This window comes from Periplaneta americana, chromosome 12 (assembly GCF_040183065.1).
Source record: "Periplaneta americana isolate PAMFEO1 chromosome 12, P.americana_PAMFEO1_priV1, whole genome shotgun sequence".
In the NCBI taxonomy this organism is placed as follows: Eukaryota; Metazoa; Arthropoda; class Insecta; order Blattodea; family Blattidae; genus Periplaneta; species Periplaneta americana.
Window position 1 is genome coordinate 78,548,426 of NC_091128.1, and position 16,827 is coordinate 78,565,252.

A 16,827-nucleotide genomic window follows, 5' to 3' on the forward strand; every position below is an offset into this window, starting at 1 on the left:
ATATTTTTCACAACCTGCTTAATTCATTCCTTTTTTCGCAGGTGTCACAGAATGTACAGTCTAAGAAATGTAGATTTAATTTTGGCCAAATATTACTTCTTCAAATTTGGCATTGTTTCCTAATTTTTATTCTTAATTCCTCAATAAAGAACCTTTAATATTCACTCAATTAATTATCTTTAATAACTAATTTTATCATAGCTATCACTTTACGTATGTTTCATCATATTTGATGATCTTGCGATTGGCATGCTGACAATTAAATCCAAGATTTACCGGTTCAAATACACTCGATAGTGATGAATATTGCTGTTGTTTAGTCACTTGTCCGAAGGCAGATTTAAACATTATAAGTGACATCAATAAGGCATCACTTATGAGGAAACTAAGCCAGGAGGTATTGGGGTAGGATGGCCAGTCCTTTTTCCGTCCATTGCATATAAAGCTGAGTAGTAACATATTACACTAATCGGACTTCAGATGTATACAAATAATTATTGTTTTTCTTCTGACACCTATCAACTAAGATGTACTGCATGATAATAGATGTATATATCAGCCAGAACCTCAATCAGAGGTATGATGGAAATAAAAGGGCGATAAAATCCTTATCATGCTTTCCTCCGGTTGGGAGTGAAGGCTACAACATACCAGAGCGATGGAGATCAGTTGAAGAAAACTTCACAACGATGAATCGATCATCTCGTCTGAAGTCTAGAATCATCGTCCCATCCCCAACAAACCTCTAAGCCAGGGGGATACATTTATTTTTCCCCTTGATAAGAACATCCACACTTCTTCGCATGATGTTCTCAGGATGGATCGGGTAGTAATTAATTGGAATCATCTCAGAACTAATTGGTATATCTTAAATTGAGACAAGTCAGCGTGGTTTTCCTAAGGAGCTAAGACATAAATTGGGATGGGTCTACAAGAAATGGGCCACAGACCTACATCCCCCTCACTTAAATTGTCTTATTTTCCAAATTACAGCCTTCTGATATCGGAACCCTCGTTTTCGCGTGCTTTTTTCGGTGCTCCACTGCGAGCTCACTCCAGTCTCAATCGCATAGCACAAGGGCTCGGAACCCTCCCCTTGCGAGGACTGCGGCGCCTATTCTCCCCACTAGTTTCCCAGATTTTTAATAACATCTTCGGCTACCCTGTCCTGTTGCTGTTTTGTCATTCTTTCGATATCCCCCCTAACGTAGTAGCTGTTAGGGTACGTTCATTTTCAGGTATCTTCTTTCAAAATGTTCTGATGTTCCTTCAAAATCGGCGTGAGATAAGTGGCCGACAGGCTTGGAGCTCGCACAGATTATTTATCTCAGCCGCAATTTGCCTTCCAAGGAAGCGTTTTCGCGTACCTTTTAAGTGTTACTCCTCCCATTTCCCCGTTCATTCATTCAGTCTCACACTGACCCGGGTAGCGATCAAACCCAATAGCTTCACCTGATCGCTACCGCTGAGTAGAACTTTCCACTGTCCGGAACCCTACTCGCACGACTGCTGCCTATCTGAAAGGGTCCATTGAATTCAGCAGGAAATATTTGACCACCTTAAAGTGTCCAAAAACCTTTGCAATATAAGTTTCAAGGAAATGTAAGCTGTCTGTCAGGTTTGTGCAGAGCTACAAAATGAAAATAAATTCTCTACAGAAAAAAACCACCAGCTTTACAAGAAAAAGAAATAAAATAATCGCATCGTATACGTTAGGGGGCGAAACCATTCCGGAAGTTAACAAATGTAAATACCTCGGAATAACATTTAGCAGCGATCTCTGCTGGGGAAACACGTTACTGACACAGCGGGAAAAGCATGGAGAACGTTACACTTTGTGATGAGGGTACTAAGAAAAGGTTCTAATAAACCCAAAGAGGTTGCATATAAATCACTAGTACGTCCAGTAATGGAATATGGTGCTGCATGTTGGGATCCTTACAGATTAGAACATATTAAGACACTGGAAAATATTTAAAAGCGGGCTCTTAAGTGAATGGGTTATTTATGAAAGGGCCTAAGTCGCTATTTTTGTGAAAATGAGTTTGTAATATAATAATGTAATGTGTAGTTTTGGGTGTAGATACATCGATTTAGATATGAAGAGGACTAAGTTTTTCTTAAACTGCTAACAATTTAGTATTCAAGACTTAGACCCTTTCATAAATAACCCATTCAAGTGTTGTAATAATTCACCATTAAAATAGGACACATTCACGGACAGGAGAACGCGAATTCGATTATGCGCAAAGTTCAAAACATACAGAGGTGAGCCTGCCTGGAGAGAAATAAAAAATAGGTTGCAGCCGCCAAATTACTCTTCAAGGAACGACCACTCATATAAATTGAGGGAAAGAAGACAGAGGAGTTTTCTTTTCTCATTCGTACTGTCAGGGACTGGAATGCTTTACCTGCAGACTTACTAAAGGCTTTAGCAATAACCAAAAATGTATTTAAAAGTAGTCTTAAGGACTTTACTAATAGACGGTAGTATATTATACACACTATTTAAAGAGTGTAATTGATATTTGTTATTGAAGTGTTGTATCAGTGAAGAAGTGTGTTGTGTCAGTGAAGTGTGAAGTGTGTTGTGTAAGTGAAGTGTGTTTCTGTCAGTGAAGCTTTATAGTTTATAGTGGCAGTGCAAAGTATTTGAACAGTGAAATTTTTTTGAAGTGTTAGTGAAATCAGGATAGAATCAGTGAAATGTGTCGTAGTTCCAGTGCAGTGAATGAATTGTCAGCGAAATGAGTGTAGTGCTGAAAGGTACTTGTGCAGGTATGAACATATCATACTCGTGGGTTTTAGTTCGAACTTAGGAATAAGATACAAATTAGATTTACTTTAAATGTTATTTTAAGTGATCGTGCTTCATTTAATTTAGGGTGCTCCCTATTATTATTATTATTATTATTATTATTATTATTATTATTATTATTAATTTATTATTAATTGTATTTTTATTGATTGTGTTTATTATTGTCATTATTGAGTGTAATTAGTTACCACTGCCACCGGGTATATACACATTTGCAGTGTGAATAAATATATACATATTCATACATGACACTTCACTTAATAAAAAAGTATATAAAAATCTAAATTCCCTTTAACTTCGCACTATTATTTTAACGTAATAAAACAACACGTTTACAGGATGAATAGTAGTCAATAATCAAAATACGATTCCATGTAACTAGTAATATTTGGATAATAGCGAAAACCTTAGACGTGCAAGAATCCAAAGCTGTAGAATATGCTTTATTTTAGTTTATCTGCCTGTCTGTATCCATCCATCCATCCATCCATCCATCCATCCATCCATCCATCCATCCATCCATCCATCCATCCTTCCATCCCTCCATCCATTTATTTATTCAATTAAATATTCATTTATTTATTTGCTTATTTATTTACTTGCTCACGTATTTACTTACTTATTTGCTTACCAACTTATTTATTTAGTCTACTATTTATTTATACTGAAAACCAACAGCAAATAGCGAACTATCGATTAGCACAAGGGTTACTAAATTTGGGCCGTATTCATAGACATTCTTAGCGCGGGCTTCCGGTGAATGATCAGCAAACTAACGGTTTTCGTATTTTTTTATATTTTTTAGTAGGTTATTTTACGACGCTTTATCAACATCTTTGGTTATTTAGCGTCTGAAAGAGATGAAGGTGATAATGCCGGTGAAATGAGTCCGGGGTCCAGCACCGAAAGTTACCCAGCATTTGCTCAAATTGGGTTGAGGGAAAACCCCGGAAAAAAAACCTCAACCAGGTAACTTGTCCCGACCGGGAATCGAACCCGGGCCACCTGGTTTCGCGGCCAGACGCGCTGACACGTTTTTTCGTATTCATAAACCAGTGTTAGCGATATATGATATGATGACATGACATGACATGACATGATATGATGTGAATCCAGTACAAGTAAACAGTCGATAGCCGGGGCTAGTTTAACACGCTCGTAGCGCGGTTTAGCGAAATGTCTATGAATAGCACCCTTAATGTTTACAGTAATACAACTTACCTACTTACATATGGCTTTTAAAGAACCCGGAGGTTCATTACCGCCCTCACATAAGCCCGCCATCGTCTCTGTCCTGAGCTAGATTAATTCAGTCTCTACCATCATATCCCACCTCCCTCAATTCCATTTTAATAATATCTTCCCATCTACACCTACGTCTCGAGAAAGGTATAAGAAGTCACATTGTAACTGCTCAGTTTCAAATGTTTAATAAAAATAAAATCGTAAATCTGAAAAAATAAACTTAAAAAATAACTAAATTTTGAAACCAAACAAGTCAAATATCTTATAAAACGTATAAAATTGAAATTATATCATTTGTAACGGATGTGTCACATTGTAACAGCTCAGTTTTATATATTTAATAAAAATAAAATCATAAGTCGGGTAAAATAACCTTAAAAAGTGGTAAATTGTTGAAACCAAATAAGTCAAATTTTTTTGAAACGTTTAAAATCAAAATTATACGCAATAGGTTAATTATTATTTCTCTTCGAATATAAGCAGAATCAAGTTCTCTTTCAACTAAAAAAAATCCAGTATAATTGTAATAATACAAACGACAATATTCAGTTTTTTGTTTCTTCTGAAAAATGAAAAAAAATGACATATTTGTTTCAACAATTGACGATTCAATTAAACTAAGAGGAAATCTTCTCCTGTCAGAGTGCTCCACAGACGAAGACAGGATAGTACCCGTGCAGATATGACAGCAAGAAACCCTCCTTCATGTCCTAGGCGTTCTGTCATTATGGAGAACTCCTTCGTAACAATAGACACCATTTAAGAAACACAATAGCAGCCGCTATAAAAAAAACTGGGAATTTCGAAGTATTCAGATAAATTCATTATTCGCCGCTAATAGGATTACGAGAAGAAATAATATTGTAGTGAATGACAAGGAAAACAAAGCAGGCTACTTTTTAGACCTTGCAGTAGGTTTTGAGACCTCTTTGGAACAACCTGAGGATATCGACAGGAAAGGAACTAATTACGAATCAACTTCGACATATTTTAAGAATATGTGCCATTTTGAAATAATTGTAATAATGGAAATTTTCACTGATAGCCGGGGTACAATAACCAAACATTTTTTAAATTTCTGTGAAAAATTAAATTTATGCAGAAAATTTTATAAAGATTTAGCCCTTCTTGCCCTTAAATAGTCTGTATAAATTTCAAGATACCATTTATATCACGATTTTGTATCATTATAATTTTTCCGACGAAACTGATATATTTTTATATCTTTCTATTCGCACTTGTAACGTGTTTCATAAAATATGTAATTTTTCTTATTGTCAGTCATTGTAATTTATATGATGTTAATCATATATCCAAATTTTGTATTTCTGTCATGTTTATTGAATATGGTATGCTTTGTGTTTTCTGCAGCCATAATAATAATAATAATAATAATAATAATAATAATAATAATAATAATAATAATAGTAGGCTAATAGTAGTGAACTTGAAAATAACTTCGAAGCTACCGATAACATTATTAAATTATTAAAATTCGAAACATTTAGCACCGTGTAATCGCCGTCAAAACCAGTATCGTTACGTACTCACCACTGACTGTCTCGGAGGAAGTCCCTACCAGCGGGCTCCTTGTTCACTGGTCACAGACACACTGAACTGGCCGAGCGAGCGTTCTCTGCCTGCCTGCCTGCCTGCTTGCTTCCCTATCGAGAGATGATTTCGCACCTCTAGCCAGATTTGTGTCAGCGCATTCATGTCGCATTTTTGTCCCCGCCCCTCCAATCATCCCCACCACCACCACCACCACCACCCCGCTGGTCAGTGTATTGTCTCACACCATCTGTCAGAACGCCGCAGAGCTCACAATGCCGTCTTTTGTCGTCTTCTTTATCCAGGTTAATATTGCGGATATTGTGAAAGGAATATCTTGACTACGTCATCACAAATACTTCTGTCACACATGACATTGCTGTTCCATTTTCTATAAACCCTTTCACAACAGAGTCGACAGAATCTCTGCGGTAACGTCCCTGATTCACATACGTTCATAACAAAGATTGAAATAATATAGACACGTTACAGTAGCAACAGTAGCAGCAGTAGTATTGTTAATAGTAACTGACGGTAATGGTACAGTATCAGTTGCAGAAACACTACCATTAGTAGTTACAGTGGTAGTGGTGATAGGTATAGTAGGAGTAGTAGCAGCAGTTGCAGACATACTACCAATACTAGTAGTATATCAGTAGCAAGATTAGAAATATGATTGCCAGTATTATGGCCCATTCACAATGAAAATTAAACATAACGTAAATATTAACATAAGCACATAAACATATGCCACAAACTTAAGTAGCCAAGGCCCATTCACAATGAAAATTAAACATAACGTAAACATAACACGTGTGTGGAAACAAACATACCGAATCACAATGACTGACGATGTAGCTATTCAATTTAAGTTTTTAATAACTACAATGGCATCAGTATATGGCTTTCAGTACTTGAAATCATAGAAACGGAGATGTAAAAAACGATGGTGGATTCATCCACTGAATCAGAGAAGAATACAACAGAGGGATTTTTATAACCTTTTAGAGGAAATGAGAGTTGATGATCCCCAACAATTTGTGAAATACATGAGAATGAACCCAACCCAGTTTGATACATTACTGAACTTGGTTGTTGTTTAATGTAATATCTTTGTATGTTTTATGTTTCTTGTCGTATAGACAAGGGTTTTCTTGGTATAAAATAATCAACTTTTCGTCATATGATTCCATGTTGCGCGCCTAGCTATCATCACGGCCAATAGATCAAAATATTGCCTGTAGGCAAAGCCCATGAGATGTTAAACAAAAAGTGAAAACACGTTTTCCTCTTGTGTACTGTTTCCAAATCGCATAAACATAAGCATGAAAGTTTGGAGTTTGCAAACTTTCATGTTAACGTCTTATGATTAAGATTAAGTTTATGCTTATGTAATTCATTGTGAATGCTTTCATTAAATAACATGGACACAAGGTTTTATGCTTACGTTATGTTTATGTTTAATTTTCATTGTGAATGGGCCTTAACACTGTCAGTTGCAGGATTAGCACTGCAATTAGTAGTAGTAGACTATCAGTTGCAAGAGAAGCAGTAACAGTAGTAGTAGTGTAGCATCAGTTGCAGCAGTAGTAGTAGTAGACCTAATAATAGTAGTTGTAATGCACTATCAGTTGCAGGAATATTAATATAATAGTTGTATAATTTTCAGTCAGCAACGTATCGAAGTGTAAGTACAGAATGAATTTTGTTACATCACGTTAAATTATATATTTTCACAAATTACATTATATTATGTTTCACGAATATTTTCGACTTGTACAAAAGTCATCTTCAGGTGACACAATAAAGCAAACAAAACAAATTGAACACAGGTGATAGCAGTACAATGAATGAACACATATACGCATTACAAACCATGCATGCTCATTTTAAAAAAGCTTAAGTGTGGCTGTAAGTCAGAGCATCATACATTGTAATTGGTTAAAAAAAATCAGGTAAAAATAACAATCAAGTAAAAAGGCTACACTTAGATTAATATCATGTTGTGTGACACATAACAAATTGTGTGCCAATGTTTAGAGAGGTTTTTTTATATTTTTTAATTTAATTTTTAACTTTTATCTCTAAACATTGGCACACAATTTGTTATGTGTCACACAACATGATATTAACCTAAGTGTAGCCTTTTTACTTGATGTTATTTTTACCTGATTATTTTAACCAATTACAATGTATGATGCTCTGACTTACAGCCACACTTAAGCTTTTTTAAAATGAGCATGCATGGTTTGTAATGCGTATATGTGTTCAATCATTGTATTGCTATCACTTGTGTTCAATTTGTTTTGTTTGCTTTATTGTGTCACCTGAAGATGACTTTTGTACAAGTCGAAAATATTCGTGAAACATAATATAATGTAATTTGTGAAAATATATAATTTAATGTGATGTAACAAAATTCATTCTGTACTTACACTACGATAAGTTGCTGACTGAAAATTATACAACTATTATATTATAAATTCAACTTATCTGAATCTGAACATGACCTTCAAATAAATATTAATAATATTAATACTGCAGTTGTAAAACACATCACACAAGATTATTAAATAACAGTAAGAGTAATGGTTTCAGCTGCAGGAGTAGCAACACCAGTACTAATATACAGCATGTCCCATTTGAAACGCTCTATTTTTCTTTTGTGATGATAAATTTATGTACAGTATATGTGTTTTGTGTTTTTCGAGGTGTCATACAGTAGATAAAACGTACGAGTTGTATTGGAATTTTTTGAATTTTCAAAATCACATCAGGTGTAGTGGTGGCAGCAGGCAGAGTGAAATGGCAACCGTCGCAGAGAAAGCACAGGTGGTACGCGGAATTTGGATAGATTGTGGCAGTGCAACGACGATTCCGTCAGGAATACCAGAGGAAAACTGAGATGCCAGGACGATTAGAGTATGGAAACATAATTTTTTGGAGACTGGTTCAGTGGTTAAAAATCACGGTGGTACCGATAGTCTATCAGATGACAATGTGCAGTGCAGTGTATATAGTATTTGTGGATCTAGAAAATGTGTTTAACAGAGTGCATTGGAATAAACTGATGGGGATCCTAAAGAAAATTGGCGTGGATTGGAAAGAGAGGAGGCATTTATATGAAACAACGAGTCAAAGTCAGGATAGAAAAAGACATGTCAGAAGGAAGTGAAATAGGGAGAGGAGTACGACAAAGATGCCCTTTATCACCTACCCTGTTCAACATCTACTTGGAGGATTTAGTGAACTGTTTTCAGAACATGGGAGGAGTGATAGTAGGAGGAAGAATAATAAAATGGATAAGATTTTCTGATTATATGGCGTTGTTAGCAGAAGAGGAGATGATACTAAGGGATATGCTACTGGTACTGTAGCTAAATGACAGCTGTGAGCAGTATGGAATGAAGATAAATTCAAACAAGACGAAGAGCATGATTATAGGAAGAAAAGTAAAGAAGGTAAACTTGCGAATTCTAAATGAGGCAGTAGAGAAAGTGGACAGTTCCAAATACTTTGGGCAGTAACATGAGCTGCTGCCAAGAAGTCAAAAGGAGAATAGAAATGACAAAGGAAGCTTTTTATTAGAAAAGGGATATCTTCTGCAGACCTCTGGAGAAATAACTAAGGAAGAGACTAGTGAAGTGCTTTGTCTGGAGTGTTGAATTGTATGGTGCAGAAACATGGACTTACGACGAAGTGAAGAGAAACGAATAGACGCATTTTAAATGTGAATATATAGAAGAATGGAACGTGTGAAGTGGACAGACAGAATAAGGAATGAAGTTGTGTTGGAAAGAATGGGTGAAAAAGCACTGGAGGGAATGGTAAACGGGAGAAGAATTCTGGGCAGAAGAAGATATCAGATGATAGACGACATTAAGATATATGGATCATATGAGGAAACAAAGAAGAAAGCAGAAAATAGAAAAGACTGGAGAATGCTGGGTTTGCAGTGAAAGACCTGCCCTTGGGCAGAATACTATGAATGAATGAATGTGTATATACACGCACACACACACGCATCGCTCTGATTGCTTGGCTTACGCTTCTGCAACATGGACAATAAAGAAACGCGATGAACAGAAACTGAAAATATTAGAACGTAACATTTTAATTGTGCAGTACTTGAGCGAGTCTGCTTAGAATGGGGAAGATTAAGAAAAGAAGAAGTCTGGAGTCTTTACAGGGAACCGAAAATAGAAGCAAAAATCATATCTAAACGACTAAATGGATAGGACTTGTAGTTAGAATCCCAGAAGAAAACAAATTTATAAGAGTTTTGGAAGAACCACAAGGATGCAGGCGACTGGAAGGACCAAGATTTGGATATTTAGACAACCTAAATAAAGACATGAAGGCGTTAAAAGTTTGTGGCTGAAAGAAGGCCTATACTGGCAGAGTGCGATGGCATTTTATTATTAATTCAGCAGCGAAGAGCTTCCATAGTTTGGAAAGTTAACAGTAATAATAATAATAATAATAATAATAATAATAATAATAATAATAATAATAATAATAATTCATAAGCTTATACATGCAATTTGGGAAAAGGAAATAGTAGTCCTAATTGTAGGTACCTGTCTTTAAGAAGGGGGAAAAGACCAACTACGTACCAACTACCAACACGTGCAATACTTGTACTACTAGTAAGCGGGAACATTATTTCCGCTTACTAGTAGTACAAGTATTGCAATATTGCCGTAACATTATTTTTTAAAATACCCTTTTTCCTCACTCCGCGCTCGTCTTCTCCTGAGTCACCGACAGTAAATTTCGAGGAATATCACTTTTGTTGACGTCATACAAAATTTTGTCCAATATTCTTTTGAGGAGATTAACTACTTATGTAGATGAAATTATTGGCGATCATCAATGTGGTTTTAGGCGTAGGCCCTAATAGATCGACTATTGATAAATTTTTTGTATTCAACAGATATTGAAGAATAAATGGGAGTATAAGGGTACAGTACATTTGTTATTTATAGATTTAAAAAAGGTATATGACTCGGTTAAGAGAGAAGTTTTATATGACATTCTTACTGAATTTGGTATTCCCAAGAAGGTAGTTGAATTAAATAAAATGCGTCTCAGTGGAACTTACAGCAGAGACCGTAAAGGTTAGTGTCTGTCTGACGCTTTTTCAATTCACTGCGGGCTAAAGCAAGGAGATGTACTATCACCTTCACTTTTTAACTTTGCTCTAGAATATGCCATTAGAAAAGTCCAAGAAGACAGGGAGGGTTTGAAATTGAACGGGTTACATCAGCTACTTGTTTATGAGGATGACGTGAATATGTTAGGAGTAAATCCACAAACGATTAGGGAAAACAGCAAGTAAGTTGATAGATTTGGAAGTAAACCCCGATAAAGCAAAGTATATGATTATGTCTCGTAACCAGAACATTGTCAGGAATGAAAATATAAAAGTTAGAAATTTATCCTTTGAAAAGGTGGAAGTAGCCTATACAAGCATCGTACTTCGTAGCAACAGTAACAAATATAAATGACATTCGAGAGAAAATTAAACGCAGAAAAATTATGGGAAATGCCTGTTACCAGTCTCCTCTCGCAAAAGCTGAAAGTTAGAATTTATGAAACGCTTATATTACCGTTGTTCTGTATGGTTGTGAGACTTGAACTCTCACTTTGAGAGAAGAAACAAAGGTTAAGGATGTTCGAGAATGAGGTGCTAAGGAAAATATATGGGGCTAAGAGGGATGAAGTTACAGGAGAATGGAGAAAGTTACACAACGCAGAACTGCACGCATTGTATTCTTCGCCCAACATAATTAGGAACATTAAATCCAGACGTTTGAGAAGAGCAGGGCATGTAGCACGTATGGATGAATTTAGGAATGCATATAGAGTGCTAGTTGGAAGACCTGAGAGGAAAAGACCTTTGGGGAGGCCGAGACATAGGGAGGACGTTAATATTAAAATGGATTTGAGGGAGGTGGGATATGATGGTAGGAACTGGATTAATCTTACTCAGGATAGAGACTGATGAAGGCAATGAATCTCCGGGTTCCTTAAAAGCTATTTGTAAGTAAGTTGTAAGTAATAATAATAATAATAATAATAATATGATGATGATGATGATGATGATGATAATGAAAGCAGTTGTGGTGGTAATAGTAGGCCTAATATCAATACTCGAATTGATTGTTTTTAATAGTAGGGTTTATTGAAGGTACAAGTAAAGGTAACGTAGTAACACTGGTACTGTAGTACGGGTGGTGATGGTAGTTATTGATGGTAGTATTACTGATGATAGTGGCATTAGTACTATTGCGGATGATAGGTGAATTGAGGGGAAGGTAAAGAGTTGATAAAATAAAATAGGGAAATGGAAATACCCTAAGAAAAGCCCTCTACAACGTCAACTTTCTCCAACAAAAATTTCATCGCGACCAGACCGGGGATCCAACCCGGACCGTCTGAATGGCAGATTAGAATGCTACGGCAACTCCATAACACCCTACGCCAGCCTCCATACGTCGTCGGATGGTGATCGAAGAAATGTTGATGAATGTGATAACAGAATGAAAGATATTCACGGAATGATACACATGCCTGTAGAACTCCGAGAAAAAATTCTGTGCTGTATGAGGCATACACCGGCTCTTAGAACATGTCACCCAGTTTCGGGAATGAAATTACAGTTTTATTTTTTTTTTCGGTTTATAACTTGAGGATATGAAACTATGATAAGAGAAATAATTAATTAGGGACATACAATAAACGAGTTCCCTTCATATGAAGAAACATTCTGAAATGAGTCGTCAGGTCGTAAAAGTTTTTCATTATGGTTCATTCTTAGTGAAGAAATATTCTCAAACATGGGATAGGTAATACTAATAAGAAGAAAATAAAGTGCATAGCCTAACATTTGTTGATGATATGACGTTGTTAGCAAAAGAGATGTTACTAAGAGACATTCTACTGGAGCTAAATTACATAGATGTCACACTGTGAGGAATATAGGATGAAGATAAATGAAAACAAGACGAATGCCAATGATATCCGAAGAAAAATATAGAAGGTAAATGTGCGAATTAGAAATGAGGCAATGGAACAAGCAGACAGCTTTAAATATTTTAGTGTTTACTATAAGTAGCAGGGCTGGGCAGTATTTGAAATACATGTATTTGAAATACATTTGTATTTTGTATTTTGTAATTTGTAAGAATTTTCGAAAGTATTTTGTATTTTGTATTTAAATACATAAAATTGATGTATTTTGTATTTCAAATACTCAAAATACTTTCTTCTTCTTCTTGTCCTTCAAGTTTTGGATTTGGATTTGAAGAATGAACTTTTGTCTTATTTGCCTACCCGTTTCAGTTGTGCTAGCCATACACTTAGTTTTCTTGCAACAACTAATTTCCTTAATACCATAAAGAAATCTCCAACAGCATCAAGGATCTATCACCCAACATTTGCTAAATGTTTATCATTATGGAATGCGTCTAGGAGATTCAAATACTCAGAAATTATATCAGATGTCTTGAAATATTCATTAAAGTTTCCTTGCCCAACTCGATGGAATTCTCTTTATGACTCAAACTCTCAAAATATTGCAATTCAAACATTATATAAACAGTATATGTGAAAAACTGGGATTGCCAACCTTCAAAGATGTTGAGTTTCAGTACCTTGAAGAATATTATGCAGTTCTGAAACCCATTGCCGTAGCCCTTAATTTAATGCAAAATGAAAAGACGTCCTATTACGGCCAACTTTTGTCCATACTAATTTCCCTCAAAAACAGATTAAATATTCTGTTACCTAATAATCTACGCCATCTATTCCAAGTAACTCCAATCCTAATAAGTTTACATTCATCAAGATTTAAAGTGATGTTTGATCTAATCCCAGAAGAAAATTGAGCTATTTTGGCAGCTTGCTCCACCCATCATTGAAGATGAGATAGCTACCTGACACTGCCTCACTAAATGATAAGAAGAGGACACAGAATATGTGTGTGAAATCAGCTGAGCAATTGTCTGCTACATCTTTGGTCAGTTCAGACGATAAAGACGATGAAAACAATTTTTATGTTTTCAACTCAAGTAAAACAGGCTTTGAAAAGCAAAAAGAAAAGAACTTGTCTACTGTGGAGTATGAGCTCATACAATTCTTCAATGGCAGAGGGACAGCCCTGTGCACTCTAGAGAATTACCAACAGTGAAACAAGCTTTTATAAATATAATACAAGTTTATGTTCCTCTGCGCCTGAAGAAAGACTGTTCTGTTTTGCAGGATTTATTCATTCACAACCAAGGGGATCCTTATCTTATGAACATTTGAGGAACTGGTTGTTTTAAAAGGGAGCAGTAATTATTCATATATAGCATAATTTCATTGTTGACTGGGAAAAGGAAGAATGTTCAGTTACAGTGTTTATATAAAACTTCGAGGTAAAAGTACTTTTAATGTTAATATAATATTTTAGATTTTCAGTACGGTAATATTCTTATTTCTCTAGGCCTATATATTATATCGAATATTTGAAATACAAATGTATTTTGAGTATTTGAAATACAAATGTATTTTGAGTATTTGAAATACAAATGTATTTTGGTTAATTTTTTAAAAGTATTTTGTATTTGTATTTCAAATACAATTATTTGAAGTATTTTGTATTTGTATTTGAAATACTTGGATGTCAGTATTTTGCCCATCCCTGATAAGTAGTAACATGAGTTGCAGGCAGGAAGTCAAAAGGAGGATAGCAATGGTAAAGGAAGCTTTTAATAGAAAAAGAAACATTTTCTACGGACCTCTGTAAAAAGAACAAAGAAACATTCTTGTGAAGTGCTTTGTGTGTGACATATTATTAATCAAAAACATAGACATTACGACGACGTAAAAAGAAACGACTGAAAGCATTAGAAATTTGGATGTGGAGAGGAATGAAGCGTGTGAAATGGACAGACAAAATAAAGAATGAAGCTGTAGGCTTACTAGGAAGAGTAGGTGAAGAAAGGAATGATGCTGAAAGTGATCAGAAGGAGGAAAAGAAATTAGCTGGGTCACTGGCTAAGAAGAAACTGTGTACTGAAAGATGTACTGGAAGGAATGGTGAACGAAAGAAAATTTCGGGGCAGAAGAAGATATCAGATAATAAACAACATTAAGGTTTATGGATCGTATGCGGAGACGAAAAGGATGCCGGAAAATAGGGATGGTTAGAGAATGCTCGGCTTGTAGAGAAGGATCTGCCTTGGGTAGAAAACAATGATTGAGTGAATGAATGGTTCACTCATCCAAGTGTATTGGGCGTGTCTATTATCACTTTAATATTGCATAACTCGAGATTACGAATAAAACGAGTTGTCGCGCTGGTACCGGTATGTAGCTGTTCTCTATATCGAGATATTACTGAGAGAGGTCGCGCGGCACGGCTAATTTTACATTAAACTTCGACGCCCTCATGTCCGACATCCGAGGTGGCGTTATTAGGCGTGATCACGCAAGTTTTACTGATTCGTGGCCTAACTACTATAATAACATTAATATTCGGCTGTGGCTCATAGTGTTACAGTAAACACATAAATTTGTAATTGATCTCAGAACGTGTGCTCATACTCGGTACGAAGAAAGACCTTATGTACGTCAAAACTCCAACTGCGACCTTATCTGTGTGAAGCGTCACGACTTTTCTATGTAAAATTTCTGTCTTTATCAGGACTTGAACTCAGACCGCCTACGTAACACGTTGCTGGTTTAGACCACTCAGTCTCTGCGGGGGGTCTTCTGAATATACTTATGATAACGAGAAAGAAAAAAAGAAACCTGTCAACGGCGGTTGTCACGTTACGAAGTCTTTTCCATTATTCGAAGTTGAGAAATAGATTGCTGTTCCATTATTCAACGCAAGGAGGCTACCACGGAACGCAGGGTGACACCGTTATGCATAAAACAGGCCGGCTGATCACTTTCTTGGATTTCCACACCTATCACACTTGGTCAAGGAAAATCAATGCAGCCAGATGACGGCCCATTACTTACTGATAGGCCACTATCTGCGTCCCACGAAGTGCTATACTTTTCCAGTTTAGACCAGGTTTGTATGAAGTACAGTTACATGTTACGTAATAACATACTGTATATCCTTATGCTACCTAATGATTCATTTGCAATAATTGATTAACCTTTTATGCATCATCACTAGTTCAACTACGCAATAAGGAACCAATTAAACCAATTTGTTTTCACGAAGGAATATTGATCGATAGCGGAAATAACGTCAGAAACCTTGGATCAGACGCTTGTAGCAGTAGTAGTAGTAGTAACAACAATAATAGTTGTAATAGTACTAACAGTACCATATAGAGAATGTTTCTTTATTATGCAAGTACTTTAAACAAACATACGGATTGCGTTATACATTTGGAAACAAACAAAACATGTCATATGAACTAATTCTCATTACATATTAGTTACAGTGATATAACAGAGAGAAGGTATCTATGAAAGATGTCGTTCCTAACCACATAAATGTTTATTGCCGCAGTTTAGATGGATATGTGTAGATTTATTCAACACTCATATATAATATTACACAATTTATTCTGAAAAAAAAAAAAAGAAAGCTACAGGACAACCACTACATCTAATGTTTTTAGATAGGCTATACAAAAAGCTTACGATAGTGTTCCTTGGAAAAACAATAAGGCAGATTTGAAGTCCTTCAATTTCAACAATACTTTCATAAGTGCAATTCAAAACATATATTCTGATTCTATATCAAAAATTAAAATAGGAACACATTTGTCACATGGTTTCCAAGTTACCAAAGATCTTCGACAGTGATGTTCTTCATCACCAACGTACTTATTTGCTTAATTATGACTTTTAAGGAACCCGGAGGTTCATTGCCGTCCTCACATCGGGTGTTGGAAACCGCACACCAAAATTTGCTACCTGGTTTACGGTCATATAGGAACTGCACACCAACATTTTATACCTGGATTACGGTCATATGGAAACTGCACACCAAAATGTTTTCTGCCTGCTTTGCCGATACTTCACATAGTTTTAATTTACCAAACTCTTTTATTTTTAAATTTAAAAGTCATGTTGAGTTCAGATAAGTTTGTGAAATGATATCATATATATATATATATATATATATATATATATATATTTTTTTTTCAGTCAATCACTTATCATGTTAAGATGGCAGAAATGGATTCTGTTACATC

General features: G+C 35.6%; 1 protein-coding gene and 1 long non-coding RNA gene across 6 annotated transcripts in view; one reads left to right on the forward strand and one right to left on the reverse strand.

The window, feature by feature from the left end:
• Positions 1 to 5,760, reverse strand: part of LOC138710587 (very long chain fatty acid elongase AAEL008004-like) — a 94,990-nt gene extending 89,230 nt beyond the window's left edge. Inside the window, exon 1 of the mRNA XM_069841583.1 lies at positions 5,615 to 5,760. The gene's annotated coding sequence lies outside the window, so the exon portion shown is untranslated. The remainder of the gene's footprint in view (positions 1 to 5,614) is intronic.
• The window catches only part of LOC138710589 (uncharacterized), a 250,615-nt gene that overhangs the window by 116,959 nt on the left and 116,829 nt on the right, over positions 1 to 16,827 (forward strand). The window lies entirely within an intron of this gene.